Source organism: Cavia porcellus, unplaced genomic scaffold (assembly GCF_034190915.1).
Source record: "Cavia porcellus strain 051 isolate PalLab524CR breed Dunkin Hartley unplaced genomic scaffold, mCavPor4.1 scaffold_41, whole genome shotgun sequence".
Lineage (NCBI taxonomy): Eukaryota > Metazoa > Chordata > Mammalia > Rodentia > Caviidae > Cavia > Cavia porcellus.
Window position 1 is genome coordinate 6,170,173 of NW_026947524.1, and position 25,105 is coordinate 6,195,277.

Sequence of the window (25,105 nt, forward strand, 5' to 3'; positions counted from 1 at the left end):
TTAGTGCTAGGTTTATGGTTAACGTTAGGGCAATTGTTAGGGTTAGGGTTAGCGAAAGGATTAGAGAATAGGGTTATTTTTAGGGTTAGGTTTAAGGGTAGGGATTAACGTTAGGGTTAGTATTAGTGTTATGGATTAGGCTTAGGGTTAGGGTTAGTGTTATTGTTAGCATTAGTTTTACGGTTGTGGTTAGGGTTAGTGTTATGGATTAGGGTTAGGGTTAAAGTTAGTGTTAGGGTTAGGGATAGGGTTAAGTTTAGGGTGACGTTGATGGTTAGGCATCGGGTTAAGGTAAGGGTTAGTGTTCAGTTAGGGTTACCGCTAGGGGTAAGTGTTAAGAGTACGATTGGTATTAGGACTAGGGATACGGTTAGGGTTAGTGGCTAGGGTAAGTGTTAGGCTTAGGTTTAGTGTTAGTGTTAGGGTTAGGGTTATGGTTATGGTTATGGTTATGATTAGGGTTAGCGTTTAGGCTTAATTTTAGGGTTAGAATTTAGGGTTAGGGCTAGTGTTAGATTTAGGGTTAGGGTTAGGGTTAGTCTTTAGTGTTAGGGTAGGGTAGGGTTAGCGTTAGGGTTAGGGTTATGGTTATGGTTAGACTCAGGGTGAGCGTCAGGTTTAGTGTTAGGTTTAGAGATTAGGGTTAGTACTAGTGTTAGGATTAGGATTAGGGTTTAGGTTGAGGGTTATGTTAGGGTTCTCTTTAGGGTTATGGTTAGGATTAGAATTATTGTTAGGGTTATGGTTAGGGTTAGGGTTAGGTTTAGCATCAAGTTTAGGGTTAATGTTAGGGTTACGGATTAGGGTTAGGGGTTAGGGGTTAGGATTAGATTTTGGCTTGGATCTAGAGAGGGTTAGGGTTAGGATTAGTGTTAAGGTTACGGTTATCATAGTGTTAGGTTTAGGGTTAGAGGGTAGGGTCCGGGTTAATGTTAGTGTTACGGTTAGGGTTAGGATTCATGTTCGGGTTAGAGGTTAGAGTTAGGGCTAGGGCTAGAGGTTAGGGTTAGGGTTATGACTAAGGTTAGGTATAGGGTTAGTGTTAGCGTTAGTATTAGGGTTAGAGGTTATTGTTACCTTTAGGGTTAGGGTTTTGGTTAGAGTTACGGTTAGGGTTAGGTTTAGGTTTAGCGTTAGGTTTAGAGTTTAGGGTAAGGCTTAAGTTTAGGGTTAGGGTTAGAGGTCAGGGTTAGTGTTAGTGTTAGTATTAGTGTTAGTGGTTAGGGTTAGGGTTAGGGTTAGGGGTTAGGGTTACGGTTAGTGCTATGGTTAGGGTTAGGGTTAGGGTTATGTTTAGGGTTAGGTTTAGGGTCAATGTTACGGTTCGAGGGTTATATTTATGCTTAAGTTTAAGGTTAAAGTTAGGGTTCGTATTAGTATTAGAGTTAGGGCTTTTCTTAGATGTTAGGATTATTGTTAGTGTTAGGGTTAGAGATTACGATTAGGGTTAGGATGAGTGTTAGGGTTAGGATTAGGTTTAGAGTTTGGTTTAGGGGTTAGAGTTAGGGTTAGGGTTAGGGTTAGTGTTAGGGTTTGGGTTAGAGTTTAGTGTTAGGGTTAGAGTTACAGTTAGATTTTGGGTTAGGTTTAGGGTTATGGTTAGGAGAGCGTAAGGATTAGGGTTAGGGTTAGGGTTAGCGTTAGGATTAGTCTTAGTGTTAGGGTTAGGAATAGGCTTGAGTTAGAGTTAGAGTTTAGTGTAGGGGTTAGGGTTAGGGTTAGATATCAGTGTTAGGGTTAGTTTTTGGATTAGGGTGAAGGTTCGGGATTAGTGTTAGGGTTAGGGTAAATTTAGGGTTAGTGTTAGGGTTAGGGTTTAGAATTAGGTTTAGTTTTAGGGTTATGGTTATTGTTAGTGTATGGTTAGGTGTTAGGGCTAGGGGTTAGGATTAGGGTTAGGTTTAGGGTTAGGGTTAGGTTAGGGTTAGAGTTTGGTTTTAGGGTTAGAGTTAAGGTTAGGGTTAGTGTTATTGTTAGGGTTTGATTTAGGGGTTAGAGTTAGGCTTAGGGTTGGGGTTAGTGTTAGGTTTACATTTAGGGTTAGGGTTAGTGTTAATCTTAGGGTTAGGTTTAGAGACTAGTGTTAGGATTCAGGTTAGGGTTAGGATTCGGTTTAGTGTTAGTGTTAGGGTTAGGTTTAGAGTTATTGTTAGGTTTAGGGTTAGGGTTAGGTTTAGGGTTACGGTTAGGTTTAGAGATTAGTGTTAAGGTTACGGTGAGTCTTCGTGTTAGGATTAGTGTTAGGGTTTGCGTTGGGAATTAGAATCAGGGTTAGGGTTAGAGTTTAGTGTTAGGTTTAGGGTTACAGTTAGGGTTTGCGTTAGGTTTAAGGTTAGGGTTAGAGTTAGGGCTATGGTTAGGATAAATTTAGGGTTAGGGTTAGGGTTTAGAGTTAGGTTTATATTATGGTTATGTTTATGGTTAGGATAAGGGTTAGGTTTTAGGGTTAGGGGTTAGGGTTAGGGTTACGTTGACGATTAGGATTAGGGTTAGAGTTTGGTGTTAGGGTTACGGTTAAGGTTAGGGTTAGGTTTAGTGTTAGGATTAGTGTTAGGATTTGGGTTAGGGGTTAGGGTTAGGTTTAGTGTTAGGGTTAGTGTTAGGGTTAGGTTTAGGTTTAGTGTTAGTCTTAGTGTTACGTTTAGAGATTAGTGTTAGGGTTTTGGTTAGGGTTATGTTTAGGTTTAGGGTTAGGTTAGTATTAGGATTAGGGTTATTGTTATGTTTAGGGTTAGGGTTAGCATTAGACTTCGTGTTAGGGTTAGAGGTTAGGGTCAGGGCTAGTGTTAGGGTTTGTGTCAGGGTTAGTGGTTAGCCTTAGGGTTAGGGTTATGGTTATGGTTTAGGTTAGGGTTAGCATTAGGGTTAGTGCTAGGGTTAGAGGTTAGTGTTAGGACCAGTGTTAGGGTTAGGGTTAGGATTAGGGGTTAGTGTGAGGGTTACGTTAGGGTTGTGTTTAGGGTTATGGTTAGGGTTAGGTTTATGGTTATGATTACTGTTAGTGTTAGCGTTAGGTTTGGGTTAAATTTAGGTTTAATGTTAGGGTTACGCGTTAGGGTTAGGTGTTAGAGGTTAGGATTAGATTTAGTGTTAGAGCTAGACAGGGTTAGGATTAGGGTTGGTTTTAAGATTACGGTTATCGTAGGGTTAGGGTTAGGGTTAGGGTTAGGGTTAGGGTTAGGGTTAGGGTTCGGGTTAGGATTAGTTTAGAGGTTAGGGTCAGGGTTAAGTTTAGTGTTAGTTTTAGGGTTAGGGTTAATGTTCGGGTTAAAGGTTAGAGTTAGGGTTAGGGGTCGAGGTTAGGGTTAGGGTTAGGGTTAGCTTTAGGGTTAGGGTCAAGTTTAGGGTTAGTGTTAGCATTAGGGTTAGGTTTAGGTTTAGGGATTAAGGTTAGTTGCAGTGTTACGGTTAGGGTTAGGATTAGGGTTAGGGTTAGGGTTAGTGTTAGGCTTAGGGTTTGGGTTACGGTTTGGGTTAAATTTATGGTTAGGGTTAGCATAAGGATTAGAGATTAGTGTTAGGTTTAGTGTAAGGTTTGTATTAGGTTTAAGGTTAGGTGTTAAGTTTAGTGTTAGTGTTAGGGTTAGGGTTAAGGTTAGGCTTAGGGTTAGGGTTAAGCATCGCATTAGGGTCAGGAATCGGGTTAGGGTTAAGGTTATCAGTAGGGGTTTGGGTTAGGGTTAGATTAGGGTTTGGTAGGTTTAGGGTAGGGTTATGGTTAGGGCTAGTGTTTAGGGTTAGGGTTAGGGTTAGGGCTAGCGTTAGGGTTGGGATCTGGTTAGAGGTTAGGGTGTGGGTTAGGGTTAGGGTTAGTGGTTAGGGTGAGGCTTAATTTATGGTTCGGTTTAGGGTTACGATTAGGATTAGGATTACGGTTATGTTTGGGGTTATGGTTAGGGTTAGGGTTCAGTTTAGGGTTAATATTAGGGTTATGGGTTAGGTTTAGGATTAGGGTTAGGGTAAGTGTTAGAGTTATTGTTAGGGTTAGGGATAGGATTACGACTGGGGTTAGGTGTTAGAGTTAGGGGTTTCGCATTAGGACTAGGGTTAGGGTTAGAGTTAGACGGGGTTAGGGCTAGGTTAGGGGTCAGGTGAGTGTTATTGTTAGCATTATGATAGGGTTAGAGTTAGGGTTAAGGATTAGGATTAAGGTTAGTATTAGTGTTAGGATTAGGTTTAGGGATTAAAGTTAGTTTTAGTGTTAGGGTTAGGGTTAGCGCTAAGTTTAGGGTTAGCGTTAGGGCTAGGGTTATGTTTAGTGTAAGGATTAGAGATTAGGGTTAGGTTTAGGGTTTTGGTTAGGGTTAGGTTTATGTGTAGGGTTTAAGGTTAGGATTAGTGTTAGGGTTAGGGATAAGGGTTAGGGTTTGGGTTACTGTTAGGGTTAGGGTTAGGGTTAGGGTTGGGGTTAGGGTTAGTGTTAGGGATTAGTGTTAGGGTTTGTGTTAGGGATAGGGATAAGGTTAGGCTTAGAGTGAGGGTTAGGCATCGGGTTAGGGTCAGGTTAGGGTTAGGGTTAGGGTTACCATTAGAGGTAAGGGTTAGGGTTAGGGTTAGGATTAGTGTTAGTGGTAGGGTTAGGGTTAGGGTTAGGGGTTAGGCTTAGGTTTAGGGTTAGGGTTAATGTTAGGGTTCAGGTTATGTTTAGGTTTAGGGAGAGTGTTAGACTCAGTGTTAGAGTTAAAGTTTAGGGTTAGGGCTAGTGTTAGGGTTATTGTTAGGGTTAGGGTTAGGAGTTAGGGTGAAGGTTACGTTAGGGTTCTGTTTCGGGTTATGGTTAGGGTTAGGGTTATGGTTAGGGTTACGGTTAGGGTTAGGCTTAGCGTTAGGGTTTGGTTTAGGGATAAGTTTAGATTTAATGTTAGGGTTCTGGCTTAGGGTTAGGTGTTAGGGGTTAGGATTTGTGTTAGAGTTAGGGTTACGGTTAGGGTTAGGTTTAAGGATAGGGGTTAAGTTTAGGGTTAATGTTATTGTTAGGGATTGGGGTTATTGTTTGGGTTAGTTTTAGGGTTAGGGTTAGGGTTGGGCTTAGGGTTAGTGTTTGGGAATAGGGTAAGAGTAAGGGTTAATGATAGGCTTAAGTTTAGGTTTACGGTGAGGTTTAGGCATCGGGTTAGGTACGGGGGTAGGGTTAGTGTTAGGGTTAGGGTTAGGTTTAGGGGTTAGGGTTAAGAGCATGGTTAGGGCTAGGGTTAGGCTTAGGGTTATGTTTATGGTTAGGGTTAGGCTTAGCATTAGCCTTAGTGTTATGGTTAGAGGTCAGGGTTAGTGCTAGTGTTAGGGTTATGGTTATGGTTAGGTTTAGGGGTTAGGGTGAGGGTTATGTGAGGGTTCTGTTTAGGGTTATGGTTATGGTTAGGTTACGGTTAGGATAAGGGTTATGGTTAGGGTTTGGGTTAAGGTTAGGGATAATGTTAGGATTACGGGTTAGGTTAAATGTTAGGGGTTAGGATTAGGGTTAGGGTTAGAGCTAGACGGGTTTAGGGTCAGGTTTAGGGTTAAGGTTATGGTTATCGTAGGGTTAGTGTTAGGGTTAGGGTTAACGCTAGGGTTAGTTTAGTGTTAGCATTAGGGTTAGTGGTAGGGTTAGGTTATGGTTAGGGTTAGACTTAGGGTCTATGGTTAGGTTTAGGGTTAGTTTTATGATTAGCGTAGTGGTTATGGTTATGGTTAGTTTTAGGGTTAGCATTAGGATTAGTGTTATGTTTAGTGGTCAGGGTTAGTGCTAGTGTTAGGGTTATGGTTATGGTTAGGTTTAGGGGTTAGGGTGAGGGTTATGTGAGGGTTCTGTTTAGGGTTATGGTTAGGGTTAGGTTACGGTTAGGATTAGGGTTATGGTTACGGTTTGGGTTAAGGTTAGGGTTAATGTTAGGATTACGGGTTAGGTTAAATATTAGGGGTTAGGATTAGGGTTAGGGTTAGAGCTAGACGGGTTTAGGGTCAGGTTTAGGGTTAAGGTTATGGTTATCGTAGGGTTAGTGTTAGGGTTAGGGTTAACGCTAGGGTTAGTTTAGTGTTAGCATTAGGGATAGTGGTAGGGTTAGGTTATGGTTAGGGTTAGACTTAGGGTCTATGGTTAGGTTTAAGGTTAGTTTTATGGTTAGCGTAGCGGTTATGGTTATGGTTAGCTTTAGGGTTAGCATTAGGATTAGTGTTATGTTTAGCGGTCAGGGTTAGGGCTAGTGTTAGGGTTAGGGATCGGGTTAGGTTTAGAGTTAGTGTTAGGTTTAATTTTAGGGTTAGGGTTAGGTTTAGGGTTAGTGTTAGGGCTAGTGTTAGGGTTTGGTTTAGGGTTAGTGTTAGGGCTAGTGTTAGGGTTTGGTTTAGGGTTAGTGTTGGTTGGGGTTAGGGTTAGTGTTAGGGATTAGTGTTAGGGTTAAGGTTAGGCTTATGGTTAGGGTTAGGCTTCGGGTTAGTATCAGGGATAGGTTTAGAGTTAGTGTTACCATTAGGGGTTTGCGTTAGGGTTAGGATTAGGCTTGGGTAAGTTTAGGGTAGTGTTAGGGCTAGGGTTATTATTTAGGGTTAGTTTTAGGGTTAGGGTTAGTCTTAGGGTTATGCATGAGGATTAATTTAGCGTTCGGTTTAGGGTTACGATTAGGGTTAGGATTATGGTTAGGGTTAGGGTTACAGTTAGGGTTAAGTTTAGGGTTAATGTTAGGGTTATGGGTTAGGGTTAGGTTTAGGGGTTAGTATTAGTGTTAGGGTTGGAGCTAGACAGGGTTAGGGTAAGGGTTAGTGTTAGGTTTATACTAGGGATAGGATTAGAGTTAGGGTTAGGGTTAGAGTTTAGGGTCAGGTTTTGGGTTATGGTTAGTATTAGGGTAAGGGTTATTGTTAGGTTTAGAGGTTAGTGTTTGGGCTAGGGTTAGGGTTATGGTCAGAGGTTAGCATTAGGGTTAGTGTTAGAATTAGGTTTAGGGTTATGGTTAGGGTTTGGGTTAGGGTTATGTTTAGCGTTAGGTTTTAGGGTTAGGGGTTAGGGTTTAGAGTTTATGGTTAGGGTTAGGGTTAGTGTTAGGGTTATGGTAAGGGTTAGGGTCAGGGTAGGGTTTTTGGGTTAGGGTTAGTGTTAGGGTTAAAGTTAGGTTTAGAGGTTAGGGATAGGGTTAGAGTTATGGTTATGGTTATGGTTATGGTTAGGCTTAGGGGTTAGGGTTAGAGTTAGGGTTAGGGTTAGTTTTAGGGTTTGGGTTATGGTTATGGTTAGGGTTATGATTAGTGTGACGGTTAGGTTTAGGGTTAGGTTTAGTGTTAGGCTTAGGGATATGGTTAGTGTTAAAGTTAGGGTTAAATTTAGAGTTAAGTTTAGGGTTTAGTGTTAGGTTAGTAATAGGGCTAATGTTAGGTTTAGGGTTTGCTTTAGGGATTAGGGTTAGTGTTTGAGTTAGTGTAAGGTTTTGGGTTAGGGTTGGGTTTATGGTTAGGGATAGAGATTAGGGTTAGGCTTTAGGGTTAGGGTTAGGATTAGGGTTAGGCTTATTGTTAGGTTTAGGGATGAGGTTAGTGTTAGGGTTAGGGTTAGTGTTAGGGTTATTGTTGCTGTTAGGCAATAGGGTAAGTGTTAGGATTAGGGTTTTAGTTATGGTTAGGGTTAGGTTTAGGGTTAGGCTTAGGGGTTAGCTTTACTGTTATGGTTAGGTTGAGGGTTCGTGTTCATGTTAGGGTTCGGGTTAGAGGTTAGTGTTAGGTTTAGTGTTAGGGTTAGTTTAGTGTTAAGGTTGGGTTTACGGTTCAGAGTAGGGTTAGGCTTAGGGCTAGGGTTAGGGATGGGGTTAGGTTTAGGGTTGGGGTTAGTGTTAGGCTTAGGGATTAGGGTTAGCGTTAGGGTTAGGCTTAGGCCTAGGGTTAGGGACTGGATTAGGGTTAGTGTTAAGTTTAGGGTCAGGTTTAGGTTTGGGCTTAGGGTTTTGGTTAAGGTTAGGGTTAGGGTTAGAAGTTATGGTTAGCATTAGGGTTAAGGTGAGGTTTAGTGTTAGTGTTATGGTTAGTGGCAGTTTTAGGCTTAGGGTTAGGGTTAGGTTTAGGGTTAGGGTTAGGGATTGGTTTAGGGTTTAGCATTAGGGTTAGGGTTAGGATTAGGATTAGGGATTAAGGTTAGTGTTTGTGTTAGTGTTAGCATTAGTTTTAGGGTTAGTTTTAGGGTTAGGGTTAGTGTTAGGTTTAGCGTAAGTATTAGAGATTTGGGTTAGTTTAAGGGTTAGGGTTTGTGTTAGGTTTAGGGTTAGGGTTAGTGTTAGTGTCTGTGTTAGTGCTAGGGTTAGGGTTAGTGTTGGGGTTAGGGTTAGTGTTAGTGATTAGGATTAGCATTAGGGTTAGGGATAGGGTTAAGGTTGGCTTAGGGTTACGGTTCAGGGATAAGGTTAGGGTTAGGGTTACCTTTAGGGGTTAGGGTTAGGGTTAGAATTACGGTTAGGGGTAGGCATAGGGTTAGTGTTAGGGTTAGTGGTTAAGGTTAGGGTTAGGGTTAGGGCTAGGGTTAGCATTAGGGTCAAGGTTTGGTTAGAGTTTAGGGCTTAGTGTTAGGGTTAGGGTTAGTGTTAGTGGTTATGGTGAGGGTTAATTTAGTGTTTAGTTTAGGGTTACGATTAAGGTTAGGGTTATCGTTAGGATTAGGGTTAGGGTTAGGGTTAAGTTTAGGGTTAGTGTTAGGTTTACGGCTTAGTGTTAGGGTTAGGGATTAGGTTTAGTGTTAGGGTTAGAGCTAGACAGGATTTGGGTTAGGCTTAGGGTTAGGGTTATTGTAGGGTTAGGGTTAGGGTTAGGGTTAGGGTTATCATTAGAGTTTAGGGTAAGGGTTAAGGTTAGGGTTAGTGTTAGGTTTAGGGTTCTTGTTAGGGTTAGAAGGCAGGATTAGGGTTAACGTTAGGGTTAGGGTCAGAGGTTAGGGTTAGGGTTAGTGGTAGGATAGGGTTAGGTTTATGGTTAGGTTTCAGGTTAGGGTTACGTTTAGGGTTAGGATTTAGGGTTAGTGGTTACTGTTAGGGTTAGGGTTAGGGTTAGGGTTAGTGTTAGTGTTAGTGTTAGGCTTAGGGTTAGGATTATGGTTATGGTTATGGCTAGGGTTAGGGTTATGGTTAGAGTTAGGGTTAGGGTTAGGTATAAAGGGTTAGGGTTAGTGTTAGGTTTAAGCTTACGTTTAGAGGTTAGGGTTACTGTTGGTGATAGGGTTAGTGATATGGTTATGTTTAGGGTTAGGGTTAGGGATTAGGGTTAGGGTTAGGGTTATTGTTAGGGTTATGGTTACAGTTACGGTTAGGATTGTGATTACAGTGACGTTAAGGCTTAGGGTTAGGTTTCGTGTTAGGCTTAGGGATTAGGTTTTGTGATAAGGTTAGGTTTAAAGTTAGGATTAGGTTTAGGGGTTAGGGTTAGTGTTGTTAGGGTTAGTGTTAGGGTTAAGGCTGGGTTAGTGTTTGGTTTAGGGATTAGTGTTAGTGTTTGAGTTAGAGTTAGTGTCAGTGTTGGGTTTAGGGTTAGGTTTAGGGTTAGGGTTAGGTTTAGTGTTGCCATTAGGCACTAAGTTTAGTGTTAGGATTAGGGTTAGGTTTAGTGTTGGGTTAGTATTAGGATTAGGTTTAGAGGTTAGGGTCAGGTTTACGGTTAGAGGTTAGGGTTAGGGTTAGTGTTAGGGTTAGTGGCAGGGATATATGTTAGTGTTAGTTTTAGGGGTAGGGTTATGTTAGTGTTAGTGTTATAGTTAGGGTTAGGGTTTGGGATTGTTGTTAGAGTTAGGGTTAGTGTTGCCATTAGGTATTAAGTTTAGTGTTAGGATTAGGGTTAAGGTTAGGGTTAGGGTTACGGTTAGAGGTTTGGGTCAGGTTTAGGGTTAAGGTTAGGGTTTGGGTTAGTGGTAGGGGTAGTGGCAGGGTTATATGTTAGTACTAGTTTTAGGTTTAGTGTTAGTGTTAGTGTTATAGTTAGGGTTAGGGTTTGGGTTAGGTGTTAGGGTTAGGGTTAGGGTTAGTGTTAGGGTTAGAGTTAGTGTTAGTGTTAGGTTTAGGTTTACGGTTCGGGTTAGAGTTAGGGTTAGGTTTAGGGTTAGGGTTAGGGTTAGCATAAGGTTTATGGTTAGTGTTAGGGTTAGGGTTCGCCTTAGGGTTAGGTTTAGGGTTAGGGTTAGAGTTAGCATAAGGATTATGGTTACTGTTAGGGTTAGGGTTCGGGTTAGGGTTAGGTTTAGGGTAGGGTTAGGGCTAGCTTAAGCATTAGGGTTAGTGTTAGGTTTAGGATTAGAGTTAGGGTTAGAGCTAGACAGGGTTATGGTTAGGGTTAGTGTTAAGGTTACTATTATCATAGGTTTAGGGTTAGGGTTACTTTTAGGGTTTGAGGTTAGGGTCAGGTTTAAGGTTAGTGTTAGTGTTAGGGTTAGGGTTAATGTTCGAATTAGAGGTTAGGATTAGAGTTAGTGGTAGAGTTTAGGGTTAGGTTTGAGGTTAGATATAGAGTTAGTGTTAGGGTTAGTGGTAGGGTTAGAGGTTAGTATTAGGTTTAGTGTTAGGGTTTTGGTTAGTGTTATGTTTAGGGTTAGGTTTAGGGTTAGGATTAGCATTAGGGTTAGACTTTAGTATAAATTTAGGGTTAGGGTTAGGATTAGAGGCCAGGGTTACTGTTTATGTTCGGATTAGTGTTAGGGTTATGCATTAGGGATCGGGTTAGTGCTACGTTTAGGTTTAGGGTTAGGGTTATGTTTCTGGTTAGGTTCAGTGTTAGGGTTACGGTTAGAGGGTTAAGGTTAGAATTAGGGTTAGAAGTTAGGGCTTTATGTAGGTTTAAGTTTAGTGTTAGAGTTAGGGTTAGGGTTAGGGTTAGTTTTAGGGTTAGGGTTGGGGTTAGGTGTTAGTGTTATTGTTAGGGTTAGGGTTAGAGATTAGTGTTAGGTTTAGTGTGAGTGTTAGTGTTAGGAAAAGGGTTAAGGTTTGAGTTAGGGGTTAGGGTTAGGGTTAGGGTTACTGTTAGGTTTAGGGTTATTGTTAGTGTTAGGGTTAGAGTTTAGTGTTAGGGTTAGGGTTACGGTTTGCGTTAGGTTTAGGGTTAGTGTTAGGGATAGGGTTAGGGTTAGCACAAGGATTAGGGTTAGGGTTAGGATTAGGCTTAGGTTTATGGGTTAGGGGTTAATGTTTAGGGTTTAGGGTTAGGGGTTAGGGTTAGTGTTAGGTTTATGGTTATGGTTAGGTTTAGGGTGAAGGTTAGGGTTAGGTTTCGGTTTAGAGGATTAGGGTTAGTGTTAGGGTTAAGGTTATGTTTAGAGGTAAGGGTTAGGGCTAGGATCAGGGTTAGAGTTATGGTTATGGTTAGGGTTAGGTGTAGGGGTAGGGTTAGGGTTAGTGTTAATGTTAGGGTTAGGGTTATGGTTAGGGTTATGATTAGGTTGACGGTTAGGCTTAGGTTTAGGTTTAGTGTTAGTCTTAGTGATTAGGGTTAATTTTAAAGTCAGGGTTAATGTTAGGGTTAGAATTGGTCTTTAGGGTTAGGGTTAGTGTAAGGGTTAGTGATAGGGTTAAAGTTAGGGTTAGGGTTAGGTTGAAGCATAAGTATTAATGTTTGAGTTAGTGTTATGGTTAGGGTTGGGGTTAAGTTTAGGGTTAGGGATTAGGGTTAGGGTTAGTATTAGGGTTATGTTTAGGGTTAGGAGTAGGGTTAGGGTTAGGGTTGGGGTTAGGGTTAGCGTTAGGGATTAGGGTTAGCGTTAGGGTTTGGCTTAGAATTAGGGTTAGTAATAGGGTTGGGTTAGAGTTAGAATTTAGTGTAAGGGTTAGAGTTAGGGTTAGGGTTAGGGTTCTGTTGAAGCATTAGTATTAGTGTTTGAGTTTGTGTTAGGGTTAGGGTTGGGGTTAGGGTTAGGGTTAGGGATTAGGGTTAGGTTTAGGGTTAGGGATAGTGTTAGGGTTATGTTTAGGGTTAGAAATAGGGTAGGGTTAGGGTTGGTGTTAGGGTTAGAGTTAGGGATTAGGGTGAGCGTTAGTGTTCGGCTTAGCGTTAGGGTTAGGGATAGGGTTGGGTTAGAGTTAGAATTTAGTGTAAGGTTTAGAGTTAGGGTTAGTGTTAGACGTCAGAGTTAGGTTTAGTGTTAGTGTTAGGGTTAGGGTTAGGGTTAGGGTTAGTGATTAGGGTTAGATTTAGTGTTAGGGTTAGAGTTATGGTTAGGGTAAATTTAGGGTTAGGGTTAGGGTTTAAAGTGAGGTTTAGGTTTAGGGGTATGTTTATGGTTAGGGTAAAGGTTAGGTGTTAGTGTTAGTGGTTAGGGTTAGGGTTAGGATTAGAGTTTGGTGTTAGGGTTAGGGTTAGGTTCAGTGTTAGCGTTTGGGTTAGGGGTTAGAGTTAGGGTTAGGTTTATGGTTAGTGTTAGGGTTAGGCTTAGGGTTAGGTTTATCATAGGGTTAGGGTAAGGGTTAGGGTTATGTTTAGAGTTTGGGGTAAGGGTTAACGTTAGGGTTAGTGTTAGGGTTAGGGTTATTGTTAGGGTTAGAGGTCAGGGTTAGGGTTAACATTAGGGTTAGGGTCAGAGGTTAGGGTTAGGGTTAGTGGTAGGATAGGTTTAGGTTTACGGTTAGGTTTCAGTTTAGTGTTACGTTTAGGATTAGGATTTAGCATTAGTGCTTACTGTTAGGGTTAGGGTGAGTGTTAGTGTTAGTGTTAGGGTTAGGGTTAGGGTTGGATTATGTTTATGGTAATGGTTAGGGTTGGGGTTATGGTTAGAGTTAGGGTTAGGGTTAGGTTTAAAGGGTTAGGGTTAGTGTTAGGTTTAAGGTTACGTTTAGAGGTTAGGGTTACGGTTGGTGATAGGCTTAGTGTAATGGTTATGGTTATGTTTAGGGTTAGAATTTAGGGATTAGGGTTATGGTTAGGGTTATTGTTAGGGTAATGGTTACGGTTATGGTTAGGATTGTGATTACGGTGACTGTAAGGCTTAGCGTTAGGTTTCCTGTTAGCCTAGGGATTAGGATTTGTGATAACATTAGAGTTAAATTTAGGATTAGGTTTAGGGGTTAGGGTTAGTGTTAGTGTTAGGCTTAAGGCTGGGTTAGAGTTTGGTTTAGGGATTAGTGTTAGTGTTTGAGTTAGTGTTAGTGTTAGTGTTGTGCTTAGGGTTAGGGTTAGGGTTAGGGTTAGGGTTAAGGCTGGGTTAGAGTTTGGTTTAGGGATTAGTGTTAGTGTTTGAGTTAGTGTTAGTGTTTGTGTTGTGCTTAGGGTTAGGGATAGGGTTAGCTTTAGTGTTGCCATTAGGCATTAAGTTTAGTGTTAGGATTAGGGTTAGGTTTAGGGTTGGGTTAGGATTAGGGTTAGGTTTAGAGGTTAGGGTCAGGTTTACGGTTAGAGGTTAGGGTTAGGGTTAGTGTTAGGGTTAGTGGCAGGGTTATATGTTAGTGTTAGTTTTAGGGTTAGGGATATGTTAGTGTTAGTGTTATAGTTAGGGTTAGGGTTTGGGATTGTTGTTAGAGGTAGGGTTAGTGTTGCCGTTAGGCATTAAGTTTAGCGTTAGGATTAGGGTTAGTGTTAAGTTTAGGGTTACGGTTAGAGGTTAGGGTCAGGTTTAGGGTTAAGGTTAGGGTTTGGCTTAGTGTTAGGGTTAGTGGAATGGTTATATCTTAGTATTAGTTTTAGGGTTAGGGTTAGGGTTAGTGTTAGTGTTATAGTTAGGGTTAGGGTTTGGGTTAGGTGTTAGAGTTAGGGTTATGGTTAGTATTAGGTTTTGAGTTAGTGTTAGTGTTAGGTTTAGGGTTATGGTTCCGATTAGGGTTAGATTTAGGGTTAGGGTTAGTGTTAGCATAATGATTATGGTTAGTGTTAGGGTTAGGGTTCGGGTTAGGGTTAGGTTTAGGGTAGGGTTAGGGCTAGCATAAGGATTAGGGTTAGTGTTAGGTTTAGGATTAGAGTTAGGGTTAGAGCTAGACAGGGTTATGGTTAGGGTTAATGTTAAGGATACTGTTATCATAGGTTTAGGGTTAGGGTTAGTTTTATGGTTTGAGGTTAGGGTCAGGGTTAAGGTTAGTGTTAGTGTTATTGTTAGGGTTAATATTCGGATTAGAGGTTAGGATTAGGGTTAGTGGTAGAGTTTAAGGTTAGGGTTGAGGTTAGGTATAGAGTTAGTGTTAGGGTTAGTGGTAGGGTTAGAGGTTAGTATTAGGTTTAGTGTTAGGGTTTTGGTTAGTGTTATGTTTAGGGTTAGGGTTAGGATTAGCATTAGGGTTAGTGTTTAGTATAAATTTAGGGTTAGGGTTAGGATTAGAGGCCAGGGTTACTGTTAATGTTCAGATTAGTGTTAGGGTTATGCGTTATGGATAGGGTTAGTGCTACGTTTAGGTTTAGGGTTAGGGTTATGTTTCTGGTTAGGTTCAGTGTTAGGGTTACGGTTAGAGGGTTAAGGTTAGAATTAGGGTTAGAAGTTAGGGCTTTATGTAGGTTTAAGTTTAGGGTTAGATTTAGGGTTAGGGTTAGGGTTAGTGTTAGGGTTAGAGTTGGGGTTAGGTTTTAGTGTTATTGTTAGGGTTAGGGTTAGAGATTAGGGTTAGGTTTAGTGTGAGTGTTAGTGTTAGGAAAAGGGTTAAGGTTTGAGTTAGGGTTTAGAGTTAGGGTTAGGGTTACTGTTAGGTTTAGGGTTATTGTTAGTGTTAGGGTTAGAGTTTAGTGTTAGGGTTAGGGTTACGGTTTGCGTTAGGTTTAGGGTTAGTGTTAGGGATAGGGTTAGGGTTAGCGTAAGGATTAGGGTTAGGGTTAGGATTAGGGTTAGGTTTATGGGTTAGGGTTTAAGGTTTAGGGTTTAGTGTTAGGGGTTAGGGTTAGTGTTAGGTTTATGGTTATGGTTAGGTTTAGGGTGAAGGTTAGGGTTAGGTTTCGGTTTAGAGGGTTAGGGTTAGTGTTAGGGTTAAGGTTATGTTTAGAGGTAAGGGTTTAGGTTAGGATCAGGGTTAGAGTTATGGTTATGGTTAGGGTTAGGTGTAGGGGTAGGGTTAGGGTTAGTGTTAATGTTAGGGTTAGGGTTATGGTTAGGGTTATGATTAGGTTGACGGTTAGGCTTAGGTTTAGGTTTAGTGTTAGTCTTAGTGATTAGGGTTAATTTTAAAGTCAGGGTTAATGTTAGGTTTAGAATTGGTCTTTAGGGTTAGGGTTAGTGTAAGGGTTAGTGATAGGGTTAAAGTTAGGGTTAGGGTTAGGTTGAAGCATTAGTATTAATGTTTGAGTTAGTGTTAGGGTTAGGGTTGGGGTTAAGGTTAGGGTTAGGGATTAGGGTTAGGGTTAGGGTTAGGGTTAGTATTAGGGTTATGTTTAGGGTTAGGAGTAGGGTTAGGGTTAGGGTTGGTGTTAGGGTTAGCGTTAGGGATTAGGGTTAGCGTTAGTGTTTGGCTTAGAGTTAGGGTTAGTAATAGGGTTGGGTTAGAGTTAGAATTTAGTGTAAGGGTTAGAGTTAGGGTTAGGGTTAGGGTTCTGTTGAAGCATTAGTATTAGTGTTTGAGTTTGTGTTAGGGTTAGGGTTGGGGTTAGGGTTAGGGTTAGGGATTAGGGTTAGGGTTAGGGTTAGGGATAGTGTTAGGGTTATGTTTAGGGTTAGGAGTAGGGTAGGGTTAGGGTTGGTGTTAGGGTTAGAGTTAGGGATTAGGGTTAGTGTTAGGGTTCGGCTTAGCGTTAGGGTTAGGCATAGGGTTGGGTTAGAGTTAGAATTTAGTGTAAGGTTTAGAGTTAGGGTTAGGGTTAGACGTCAGAGTTAGGTTTAGTGTTAGTGTTAGGGTTAAGGTTAGGGTTAGGGATTAGGGTTAGATTTAGGGTTAGGGTTAGAGTTATGGTTAGGGTAAATTTAGGGTTAGGGTTAGGGTTTAAAGTGAGGTTTAGGTTTAGGGGTATGTTTATGGTTAGGGTAAAGGTTAGGTGTTAGTGTTAGGGTTTAGGGTTAGGGTTAGGATTAGAGTTTGGTGTTAGGGTTAGGGTTAGGTTCAGTGTTAGCTTTTGGGTTAGGGGTTAGAGTTAGGCTTAGGTTTAGGGTTAGTGTTAGATTTAGGCTTATGGTTATGTTTATCGTAGTGTTAGGGTTAGGGTTAGGGTTATGGTTAGAGTTTAGAGTAAGTGTTAATGTTAGGGTTAGTGTTAGGGTTAGGGTTATTGTTAGGGTTAGAGGTCAGGGTTAGGGTTAACGTTAGGGTTAGGGTCAGAGGTTAGGGTTAGGGTTAGTGGTAGGATAGGTTTAGGTTTATGGTTAGGTTTCAGTTTAGTGTTACATTTAGGGTTAGGATTTAGCATTAGTGCTTACTGTTAGGGTTAGGGTGAGTGTTAATGTTAGTGTTAGGGTTAGGGTTAGGGTTGGATTATGTTTATGGTAATGGTTAGGGTTGGGGTTATGGTTAGAGTTAGGGTTAGGGTTAGGTTTTAAGGGTTAGGGTTAGTGTTAGTTTTAAGGTTACGTTTAGAGGTTAGGGTTATGGTTGGTGATAGGCTTAGTGTAATGGTGATGGTTATGTTTAGGGTTAGAATTTAGGGATTAGGGTTATGGTTAGGGTTATTGTTAGGGTAATGGTTACGGTTATGTTTAGGATTGTGATTACTGTGACAGTAAGGCTTAGGGTTAGGTTTCGTTTTAGGCTTAGGGATTAGGATTTGTGATAACATTAGGGTTAAATTTAGGATTAGGTTTAGGGGTTAGGGTTAGTGTTAGTGTTAGGCTTAGTGTTAGGGTTAAGGCTGGGTTAGAGTTTGGTTTAGGGATTAGTGTTAGTGTTTGAGTTAGTGTTAGTGTTAGTGTTGTGCTTAGGGTTAGGGTTAGGGTTAGGGTTAGGGTTAGGGTTTAGGTTTAGTGTTGCCATTAGGCATTAAGTTTAGTGTTAGGATTAGGGTTAGGTTTAGGGTTGGGTTAGGATTAGGGTTAGGTTTAGAGGTTAGGGTCAGTTTTACGGTTAGAGGTTAGGGTTAGGGTTAGTGTTAGGGTTAGTGGCAGGGTTATATGTTAGTGTTAGTTTTAGGGTTAGGGATATGTTAGTGTTAGTGTTATAGTTAGGGTTAGGGTTTGGGATTGTTGTTAGGGGTAGGGTTAGTGTTGCCATTAGGCATTAAGTTTAGCGTTAGGATTAGGGTTAGTGTTAATTTTAGGGTTACGGTTAGAGGTTAGGGTCAGGTTTAGGGTTAAGGTTAGGGTTTGGCTTAGTGTTAGGGTTAGTGGAAGGGTTATATCTTAGTATTAGTTTTAGGGTTAGGTTTAGGGTTAGTGTTAGTGTTATAGTTAGGGTTAGGGTTTGGGTTAGGTGTTAGAGTTAGGGTTATGGTTAGTATTAGGTTTTGAGTTAGTGTTAGTGTTAGGTTTAGGGTTATGGTTCCGGTTAGGGTTAGATTTACGGTTAGGGTTAGTGTTAGCATAACGATTATGGTTAGTGTTAGGGTTAGGGTTCGGGTTAGGGTTAGGTTTAGGTTAGGGTTAGGGCTAGCATAAGGATTAGGGTTAGTGTTAGGTTTAGGATTAGAGTTAGTGTTAGAGCTAGACAGGGTTGTGGTTAGGGTTAGTGTTAAGGTTACTGTTATCATAGGTTTAGGGTTAGGGTTACTTTTAGGGTTTGAGGTTAGGGTCAGGGTTAAGGTTAGTGTTAGTGTTATTGTTAGGGTTAATATTTGGATTAGAGGTTAGGATTAGGGTTAGTGGTAGAGTTTAAGGTTAGGGTTGAGGTTAGGTATAGAGTTAGTGTTAGGGTTAGTGGTAGGGTTAGAGGTTAGTATTAGGTTTAGTGTTAGGGTTTTGGTTAGTGTTATGTTTAGGGTTAGGGTTAGGATTAGCATTAGGGTTAGTGTTTAGTATAAATTTAGGGTTAGGGTTAGGATTAGAGGCCAGGTTTACTGTTAATGTTCAGATTAGTGTTAGGGTTATGCGTTATGGATAGGGTTAGTGCTACGTTTAGGTTTAGGGTTAGGGTTATGTTTCTGGTTAGGTTCAGTGTTAGGGTTACGGTTAGAGGGTTAAGGTTAGAATTCGGGTTAGAAGTCAGGGCTTTATGTAGGGTTATATTTTGAGTTAGGGTTAAGGTTCAGGCTAGGATGAGGGTTAGGGTTACGGACAGGGGTAAATGGTAAGGTTAGGGTTAGGTTAGGGTTAAGTTTAGGTTTAGAGTTAGGGTTAGAGTTAAGGTTAGTGTTAGGTTTAGGTTTAGGGATTAAGGTTAGTGATAGTGGTAGGGTTAGGGTTAGGGTTAGTGTTAGGCTTAGGTTTTGGGTTAGGGTTAGGTTTAGGGTTAGGCTTAGGGTTAGCATAAGGATTAGAGCTTAGAGTTAGCTTTAGTGTTAGGACTTGGGTTAGGTTTAAGTGTATGGGTTAAGGTTAGGGTTAGTATAAGGGTTAGGGATTAGGGTTAGTGTTTGTGTTAGTGTTATTCTTAGAGTTAATTTTGGAGTTAGGGTTATTGTTATCCATTAGGGTTTGGGTTAGTGTTAGGCATCGGGTTAGGGTCAGGGATAGGGTTAGGGCTAGGGTTAGGGTTTTGTGTTAGGATTAGGATTAGGGTTAGATAGGTTCATGGAAGAGTTACTGTTAGGGTTAGTCGTTAGTGTTAGGATTATTGTTACGTTTAGAGGTTAGGGTTAGGGCTACAGTTAGGGTTAGGGTCAAAGTTTAGTGTTAGGGTTAGGGTTAGGATTTTGTTTAGGTTTATGGTTAGGGTTGGGCTAGGGTTATGTTTAGGGTTAGGTTTTAGTGTTAGGGTTAGGTTTAGGGTTAGGGTTAAGGTTAGGTTTAGTGGTTATTGTTAGGGTTAGAGATAGGTTTAGGGTAATGGTTATTTTTATGGTTAGGGTTAGGGGTTAGCATTAGGTTTAGGTTTAGTGGTAGGCTTAGGGATTAGGGTTAGTGTTAAGGTTAGGGTTAATTTAGGGTTACATTTAGGATTTAGGGTTAGGGTTAGTGATAGGGTTAGTGATAGGGTTAAGGTTAGGTTTAGGGTTCGGTTTAGGGATTAGGGTTAGTGTTTGATTTAGTGTTATGGTTAGGGTTGGTGTTAGCGTTAGGGGTTAGGGCTAGGTTTAGGGTTAGTGTTAGGGTTAGGGTTAGGGTTAGGGTTAGGTTTTGTGTTTGGGATTAGAGTTTGGCTTAGGTTTAGGGTTAGTGATAGGGTTAGTGTTAGTGTTAGTGTTAGTCTTAGGGTTAGCTATAGAGTTTAGTGTTAGGGTTCGTGTTAAGTTTAGGTTTAGGGTTAGGGTTAGGGTTTGTGTTTGGGATTAGAGTTTGGATTAGGTTTAGGGTTAGTGTTAGGGTTAGGGTTAGTGTTAGTGTTAGTCTTAGGGTTAGCTTTAGAGTTTAGTGTTAGTTTTCCTGTTAAGGTTAGGTTTAGGTTTAGGGTTAGGTTTAGGGTAAGATTTACTATTAGGGTTAGGGTTAGGGTTAGGTTAGTGCTAGGTTTGTGTTAGCATTATAGTTAGGTTTAGGCTTAGGGTTAGGGTTAGAGGTTATGGTTAGGTTTAGGGTGAGTGTTAGAGTTAGGAAAAGGGTTAAGGTTTGAGTTAGGGGTTAGAGTTTGGGTTAGGCTTACTGTTAGGTTTAGGGTTATTGTTAGTGTTAGGGTTAGAGTTTAGTGTTTGGGTTAGGGTTACCGTTTGCGTTACGTTTAGGGTTAGTGTTAGGATTAGGGGTAGGGTTAGGGTTAGTGTTAGGGTTAGTTTTAGGTTTAGGGATTAAGTTTAGTGGTAGTGTTAGGGTTAGGGTTAGGGTTAGGGTTAGGGTTAGAGTTAGGGTTAGGTTTAGTGTTAGGGTTAGGGTAAGGGTTAGGGTTAGCATAAGGATTAGAATTTAGGGTTAGGTTTAGGGTTAGGGTTTGGGTTAGGGTTAAGTGTAGGGGTTAACGTTAGTGTTAGTGTAAAGGTTAGGGATTAGGGTTAGTGTTTATGTTAGTGTTAGGGTTTGGGTTACAGTTGGCGTTAGGTGTAGTATTACCAATTAGGATTAGGGTTAGGTTCAGGGATAGGGTTAGGGTTAGTGTCAAGTTTAGGGCTAATGTTAGGGTTACGGTTTACGGTGAGGGCTAGGGGTTAGGATTAGTGTTATGGTTAGAGCTAGACAAGGTTAGGGTTAGGGTTAGAGTTAGGGTTAGGTTTAGAGTTTAGGGTCAGGGTGGGGTTTAGGGTTACTGTTAGGGTTAGGGTTATTGTAAGGTTTAGAGGATAGGGTTAGGGCTAGGGTTAGGTTTAGGGTCAGAAATTTGTGTTAGGTTTAGCGTTAGGATGAGGTTTAGTGTTTTGGGTAAGGTTTTGTGTTAGGGTAAGTTTAGGGTTAGGTTCTAGGGTTAGAGTTTAGGGTTTAGGGTTAGGGTTTAGGTTTAGTGTTAGGGTTATGGTTATGGTGATGGTTATGGTTATGGTTAGAGTTAGGGTTAGAGGTTTTCGGTTAGTGATCGGTTAAGTTTCGGTTTAGAGGTTAGGGTTAGGGTTAGGGATAGGGTTAGAGTTATAGTGATGGTCAGGGTTAGGTTTAGGGTTTAGGGTTAGGGTAAATGTTAGTGTTATTGATAGGGTGAAGTTTAGATTTCGGGTTCGGTTTAGGGATTAGTGTTAGTGTTTGAGTTAGTGTTAGGGTTAGGGCTGGTGTTAGTGTTAGGGTTAGGGATTAGGGTTAGGCTTTATGGTTAGGGTTATGGTTAGGCTTAGAGTTAGGGTTAGGGTTAGGGATCAGGTTAGTGTTAGTGTTAGGGTTAGTGTTGTTGTTAGGCATTAGGGTTGGGGTAGGATTAGGGTTACAGTGAGTGTTAGGGTGAGGGTTCGGATTAGGGCTAGGTGTTAGCTTTAGTGTTATGTTTAGGGTTAGGGTTAGTGTTAGGATTAGGTTAGGATTAGAGGTTAGGGTTAATTTAGTGTTAGGGTTATCGTTAGTGTTAGGTTTATGTTTAAGGTAGGAGTAGCGTTAGGGTTAGGGCTGGGTTGGGGTTAGGATTAGCGTTAGGGATTAGTGATAGCGTTAGTGTTCAGCTTAGGGTTATGGTTAGGAATACGGTTGGGTTATAGTTACAATTTAGTGTAAGGGAAGGTTAGAGGTCAGGCTTAGGTTTAGGGTTAGGGTTAGGGTTTAGGGTTAGGGTTAGTGTTAGGGTTACAGTCAGGGTAAATTTAGCGTTAGGGTTAGGGTTATAGTTTAGAGTTAGGTTTAGGTTTAGGTGTATGATTATGGTTAGCGTAAGGGTTAGGTGTTAGCGTTAGGGGTTAGGGCTAGGGTTATGGTTAGGGTTAGGGTTAGAGTTTGTGTTTGGGATTAGAGTTTGGCTTAGGTTTAGGGTTAGTGTTAGGGTTAGGATTAGTGTTAGCCTTAGGGTTAGCTTTAGATTTTACAGTTAGGGTTCGTGTTAAAGTTAGGTTTAGGTTTAGGGTTAGGGTTAGGGTTTGTGTTTGGGATTAGAGTTTGGCTTAGGTTTAGGGGTAGTGTTAGGGTTAGGGTTAGTGTTAGTGTTAGTCTTAGGCTTAGCTTTAGAGTTTAGTGTTAGTGTTCCTGTTAAGATTAGGTTTAGGTTTAGGGTTAGGTTTAGGGTTAGTTTACAGTTAGGGTTAGGGTTAGGGTTAGTGCTAGGTTTGGGTTAGCATTAGAGTTAAGTTTAGGCTTAGCATAAGGATTAGAGAATGGGGTTAGGTTTAAAGTTAGGGTTTGGATTAGGTTTACGGGTAGGTGTTAAGGTTAGGGTTAGTGTTAATGTTAGGGATTAGGGTTAGGTTTTGGGTTAGGGTTACGGTTAAGGTTACGGTTCGGTTTAGGGTTAGTGTTAGGGATTCTTGTTAGGGTTAGGGTTAGGCTTAGGGTTAAGGTTCAGCCTAGGATGAGTGTTAGGTTTAGGAACAGGGGTAGAGGGTATGTTTAGGGTTAGGGTTAGTGGCAGGGTTATATGTTAGTGTTAGTTTTAGCTTTAGGGTTATGTTACTGTTAGTGTTATAGTTAGGGTTAGGGTTTGGGATTGGTGTTAGAGTTAGGGTTAGTGTTGCCGTTAGGCATTAAGTTTAGTGTTAGGATTAGGGTTAGGGTTAGGGTTAGGTTTAGGATTAGGGTTAGGGTTAGAGGTTAGGGTCAGGTTTAGGGTTAAGGTTAGGGTTTGGGTTAGTGTTAGGGTTAGTGGCAGGGTCATATGTTTGTATTAGTTTTAGGGTTAGGGTTAGTGTTAGTGTTAGTGTTATACTTAGGGTTAGGTTTTGGGTTAGGTGTGAGAGTTAGGGTTAGGGTTAGTGTTAGGGTTAGAGTTAGTGTTATTGTTAGGTTTAGGGTTATGGTTCGGGTTACATTTATGTTTAGGGTTAGGGTTAGTGTTAGCATAAGGATTATGGTTAGTGTTAGGTTTAGGGTTCGGGATAGGAATAGGTTTGGGTTTAGGGTTAAGGCTAGCATAAGGATTACAGTTAGTGTTAGGTTTAGGATTAGAGTTAGGGTTAGAGGTAGACAGGGTTATGATTAGGGTTAGTGTTAAGGTTACTGTTATCATAGGTTTAGGGTTATTGTTAGTTTTAGGGTTTGAGGTTAGGGTCAGGGTTAAGGTTAGTGATAGTGTTAGGGTTACGGTTAATATTCGGTTACAGGTTAGGATTAGGGTTAGTGGTAGAGTTTCGGGTTAGGGTTGAGGTTATGTATAGATTTAGTGTTATTGTTAGTGGTAGGGTTAGAGGTAAGTATTAGGTTTAGTGTTAGGGTTTTGGTTAGTGTTAGGTTTAGGTTTAGGGTTAGGTTTAGGATTAGCATTAGGGTTAGAGTTTAGTATAAATTTAGGGTTAGGGTTAGGATTAGAGGCCAGGGTTACTGTTTATGTTCGGATTAGTGTTAGGGTTATGCGTTAGGGATTGGGTTAGTGCTACGTTTAGGTTTAGGGTTAGGGTTATGTTTCCGGTTATATTCAGTGTTAGGGTTACGGTTAGAGGGTTAAGGTTAGAATTAGGGTTAGAAGTTAGGGCTTTATGTAGGTTTAAGGTTAGGATTAGAGTTAGGGTTAGGGTTAGTGTCATGGTTAGGGATGGGGTTAGGTGTTAGTGTTATTGTTAGGGTTAGAGTTAGAGGTTTGGGTTAGGTTTAGGGTGAGTGTTAGTGTTAGGAAAAGGGTTAAGGTTTGAGTTAGGGTTTAGAGTTAGGGTTAGGGTTACTGTTAGGTTTAGGGTTATTGTTAGTGTTAGGGTTAGAGTTTAGTGTTAGGGTTAGGGTTACGGTTTGCATTAGGTTTAGGGTTAGTGTTAGGGATAGGGTTAGGGTTAGCGCAAGGATTAGGGTTAGTGTTAGGATTAGGGGTAGGGTTAGGATTAGCATTAGGGTTAGTTTTAGGTTTAGGGATTAAATTTAGTGGTAGTGTTAGGGTTAGGGTTAGGGTTAGATTTAGGGTTAGGTTTAGTGTTAGGGTTAGGGTAAGGGTTAGGGTTAGCATAAAGATTAGAATTTAGGGTTAGGTTTAGGGTTAGGGTTTGGGTTAGTGTTAAGTGTAGGGTTTAACGTTAGTGTTAGTGTAAGGGTTAGGGATTAGGGTTAGAGTTTATTTTAGTGTTAGGGTTGGGGTTAAAGTTGGCATTAGGGGTAGTATTACCAATTAGGATTATGCTTAGGTTCATGGATAGTGTTAGGGTTAGTGTCAAGTTTAGGGCTAATGTTAGGGTTACGGTTTACGGTGAGGGCTAGGGGCTAGGATTAGTGTTATGGTTAGAGCTAGACAGGGTTAGGGTTAGGGTTAGAATTAGGGTTAGATTTAGAGTTTAGGGTCAGGGTTGGGTTTAGGGTTACTGTTAGGGTTAGGGTTATTGTAAGGTTTAGAGGTTAGGGTTAGGGCTAGGGTTAGGTTTAGCGTCAGAGATTAGCGTTAGGTTTAGCGTTAGGATGAGGTTTAGTGTTTTGGGTAAGGTTTTGTGTTAGGGTAAGTTTAGGGTTATGTTCTAGGGTTAGGGTTTAGGGTTTAGGGTCAGGGGTTAGGTTTAGTGTTAGGGTTATGGTTATGGTGATGGTTATGGTTATGGTTAGAGTTAGGGTTAGAGGTTTACGGTTAGTGATCAGTTAAGGTTCGGTTTAGAGGTTATGGTTAGGGTTAGGGATAGGGTTAGAGTTATGGTTATGTTTAGGGTTAGGTTTAGGGTTTAGGGTTAGGGTTAATGTTAGGGTTATTGATACGGTTAAGGTTAGATTTAGGGTTCGGTTTAGGGATTAGTGTTAGTGTTTGAGTTAGTTTTAGGGTTAGGGCTGGTGTTAGCTTTAGGGTTAGTGATTAGGGTTAGGCTTTATGGTTAGGGTTATGGTTAGGCTTAGAGTTAGGGTTAGGGTTAGGGATCAGGTTAGTGTTAGTGTTAGGGTTAGGGTTAGTGTTGTTGTTAGGCATTAGGTTTAGAGGTAGGATTAGGGATACAGTGAGTGTTAGGGTGAGGGTTAGGATTAGGGCTTGGTGTTATCTTTAGTGTTATGTTTAGGGTGAGGGTTAGTGTTAGGATTAGGTTAGGATTAGAGTTTAGGGTTAATTTAGTGTTAGGGTTATCGTTAGGGTTATGTTTAAGGTTATGAGTAGTGTTAGGGTTAGGCTGGGTTGGGTTTAGGATTAGCGTTAGGGATTAGTGATAGCGTTAGGGTTCGGCTTAGGGTTACCGTTAGGGATACGGTTGGGTTATAGTTACAATTTAGTGTAAGGGAATGTTAGAGGTCAGACTTAGGTTTAGGGTTAGGGTTAGGGTTTAGGGTTAGGGTTAGTGTTAGGGTTACAGTCAGGGTAAATTTAGCGTTAGGGTTAGGGTTATAGTTTAGAGTTAGGTTTAGGTTTAGGGGTATGATTATGGTATGCGTAAGGGTTAGGTGTTTGCGTTAGGGGTTAGGGCTAGTGTTAGGTTTAGGGTTAGGGTTAGAGTTTGTGTTTGGGATTAGAGTTTGGCTTAGGTTTAGGGTTAGTGTTAGGGTTAGGGTTAGTGTTAGCCTTAGGGTTAGCTTTAGATTTTACAGTTAGGGTTCGTGTTAAAGTTAGGTTTAGGTTTAGGGTTAGGGTTAGGGTTTGTGTTTGGGATTAGAGTTTGGCTTAGGTTTAGGGGTAGTGTTAGGGTTAGGGTTAGTGTTAGTGTTAGTCTTAGGGTTAGCTTTAGAGTTTAGTGTTAGTGTTCCTGTTAAGGTTAGGTTTAGGTTTAGGGTTAGGTTTAGGGTTAGATTTACAGTTAGGGTTAGGGTTAGGGT